This window comes from Dipodomys spectabilis, unplaced genomic scaffold (assembly GCF_019054845.1).
Source record: "Dipodomys spectabilis isolate Male_0828 unplaced genomic scaffold, ASM1905484v1 ptg000054l, whole genome shotgun sequence".
NCBI lineage: Eukaryota > Metazoa > Chordata > Mammalia > Rodentia > Heteromyidae > Dipodomys > Dipodomys spectabilis.
Window position 1 is genome coordinate 1322351 of NW_024870731.1, and position 3672 is coordinate 1326022.

Here is a 3672-nt window from a genome sequence, read left to right on the forward strand (position 1 = left end):
CATATGCAGTTGTATCTTTTACTTACAAAGATGACATACAAATTATCTTCATTGAGGTAAGAGTTAAAGAGTTTTAAGGTTGAGAAGAGATACATTTCACAACTCCTCCAGAATGATGTGAGCCTGTCATGTTGCCCCACCTTACCTGTTTACATTTTTCTTAAAATTAATTGGATATTTGATTGGCCATTTTGACTTTAAAGGTTACATTGCAAGACAAAACAAGGAAAATGAAACATTCAACCAGACAAAAAAAAAAGTACAATGATATGTGAAAGACAGGTTGTTGAATATAGAAATAGATACTAAATTCTACTTACACTTCAATTGGCTCTTTGTCAGTTTTTGTTTATGTTTTTGTTTGTCGGTAGTGGGGCTTGACCTCTGGGCCTGGGTGCTGTCCCTCAGTTCATCAGCTCAAGGTGTGCGCTCTACCACGTGAGCCACAGTGCCACTTCGGGTTTTTTGGTGGTTTATTGGAGATAAGAGTCTTGTGGACTTTCCTGCCTGGGCTGGCTTTGAACCATGATCCTCAGATCTAAGGCACCTGAGAGGCTGAGAGCACCAGTGCCCGGCTCCTAGTCAGTTTTTAAAATTGACATTTTGTATATTAGCTTTCTTGAAAATTAAACTAAAACTAAATCATGTGCTAGTTGGAAGCCTAGTTATTGGGAGTTTTAAAAACTTCCAGGTGATTTTGATTTTCTGCCATTATTTAGTATTATTGGTGATACCTTACAAGCTCTAATATAAAGTGGCTAAAAACCAGTGAGTAAAGTTATCTACTTTCCTTCAATGTGGTGATCCCAAGCTATTTTTTTGGGGAGGGGGCGGGGGTCCGGTTGTGGTACCTGAACTCTGGGCCTGGGTGCTGTCCCTCAGCTCTTCAGCTCAAGGCTACTGCTCTACCACTTGAGCCACAGTGCCACTTCTGGCTTTTTTCTTTTTGCTTATGTGGTGCTGAGGAATTGAACCCAGGGCCTCAGGCATGCAAGGCAAGCACTCTACCCCTGAGCCACCTTCCCAGCCCCCCCTCCCAAGCTATTTTTTTGTTATTTTGTTTTGTGTGGTAATAAAGATTGAACTCAGGGCTTAGACAGATGCTCTACTACTTGAGCCCCTTTTTATGTTGGTTATTTGTGAGGTAGGGTTTGGACTTCATGCCTAGACTGAAATTCTTCTACTTGTGCTTCCCACCAGCTGTTGTACTTCTGCTGTAGCTAGGATAAGAGGTGCGAGCTGCTATCTCAGCCATTGATTGAGGTGGAAATTTGACAACTTGTTTTGAGAATTTTAGAACCAAGATCCCCTTTAGATCCCTCCTGGGTCTAAAGACATTTTAAGCTAGTGAAAAAGTAAATTTAGTGATAAAGGTGAAATAGCCAAAGGTCTGAGTTTTTATACGTATTGAAAATAGCTTAGGATATCTATTAATTTGGAAATAATTTTTTTATTGTTATTGTTGGTACTGGGGCTTGAACTTAGGACCTATCTCACTTGGTTTTTTTCCACTCAAGTCTTTCACTACCGCTTGAACCACAACCTCCACTTTGGGGTTTTTACTGGCCAGTTGTTTACTTTGATTCTGGTCTGTAGCTCTACATATTATTATATCAGTCAAGTTAGATAGACCATCCATCCTGTACCTTGAATGTGTCATAGTCTTAGGGCCCTGCATTTGTTGTCTCTTCTCTTTACTAATTAATCTGCTGTTTTCTTCTATTCCTGCAAGTCACTTCTTGAGATATTTTTTGTTTTAGTTTTGTCGGTTGTGGGCCTGAACTCTGGGCCTGGGCACTATCCCTCAGCTCTCCAGTGCAAGGCTAGCACTCTTACCACTTGAGCCACAGCAGCACTCCTAGCTTTTTCTGCTTGTGTGGTGGTGAGGAATCGAACCCAGGGCCTCATGCATGCAAGGACAAGCACTCTACCACTGAGCCACATTCCCAGCTCCTGCAAGTCACTTCTTAAAGGTGACCGACTGTCTAAGGACCTCTTTTTTTGTTGGTTGTAGGGCTTGAACTCCGGGCCTGGGCCTTGTTCCTGAGCCCCTTTGTGCTCAAGGCTAGCACTCTACCACTTGAGCCACAGCCCTCATTCCAGTTTTCTGGTGGACAATTAGAGATAAGACTCTTACAGACTTTCCTGCCTCAGCTGGCTTCAAACTGCAATCCTCAGATCTCAGCCTCCTGAGTAGCTAAGATTACAGGCATGAACCACTGGTGCCTGGCTCATAAGGTGTTTCTTAATATGTATGTGTGTGTGTGTGTGTGTGTATTAGTGTGTATGTATGCATGCTGGTACTGGGGCTTGAACTCAGGGCTTTAGGCCCTATTTAGCTGTTTTGCTCAAGGCTGGTGCTCTACCAATTGAGCCACAGTTCCACTTCTAGCTTTTTTGTGGTTCATTGGAGATAAGAGTATCACAGGGGCTGGGAAGGTGGCTCAGTGGTAGAGCGCTTGCCTTGCAAGCGTGAGGCCCTGGGCTCGATTCCTCAGCACCACATAAGCAAAAAGAAAAAAGCTGGAAGTGGCACTGTGGCTCAAGTGGTAGAGTGCTAGCCTTGAGCTGAAGAGCTGAGGGACAGTGCCCAGGCCCAGAGTTCAGGCCCCACGACCGGACCTCCAAAAAAAAACAAAAGAGTATCACAGACTTGTCTACCCAGGCTGGCTTCAACTTTTTTTTTGGGGGGGGAGGGGGGGAGTCCGGTCCTGGGGCCTGAAATCTGGGCCTGGGCACTGTCCCTCAGCTCAAGGCTAGCGCTCTACCATTTGAGCCACATCGCCACTTCTGGCTTTTTTTTCTTTTTGCTTATGTGGTGCTGAGAAATGGAACCCAGGGCCTCATGCATGCAAGGCAAGCGCTTTACCACTGGGCCACCTTCCCAGCCCCCCAGGCTGGCTTCAAACTGAGATATAAAATCCTTAGATATCAGCCTCCTGAGTAGCTAAGATCATAGTTATTAGCACACAACTTTTTTAGGTTTTTTTGTTTTTTGGTTCGTCGCGGGCCTGAACTCTGGCCCTAGGCGCTGTCCCTGAGCTCTTCAGCTCAAGGCTAGCGCTCTACCACTTGAGCCCCAGTGCCACTTCCCAGCTTTTTCTGCATATGTGGTGCTGAGGAATTGAACCCTGGGCCTTAAACATGTAAAGCAAGCACTCTACTACTGAGCCACCTTCCCAGCCCCTTGATTTTCTTTTTTAAAGGTTTTAAATCTCTTATAATTTGTCCCATTTTTTCTGCATAGTACTTAAAACCGTCACCATCTGATAACTCTACTTGTTTATTGTATGCCTTTGTCATTAATTTATAAACTATCTGAAATCAAGTAATTTGTTTATCCTTACAAATCTGTTAGCTAAAATTATGGGTAAATAGTGGGAACTTATAGAGTATATCCCCTTATAAAAAAAAAATGAGGGGCTTGGAAGGTGGCTCAGCGGTAGAGTGCTTGCCTCGCATGCATGAGGCCCTGGGTTCATTCCTCAGCAACACATAAGCAGAAAAGACTGGAAGTGGCACTGTGGCTTAAGTGGTAGAGCATTAGCCTTGAGCTGAAGAGCTCAGGGACAGAGCCAAGGCCTAGAGTTCAAGCCCCACGACCAACAACAACAAAAAAATGAAAACACTGCTGTCTTTTGAATAGTCATTAGATTTGTGAATCAGTGTCCT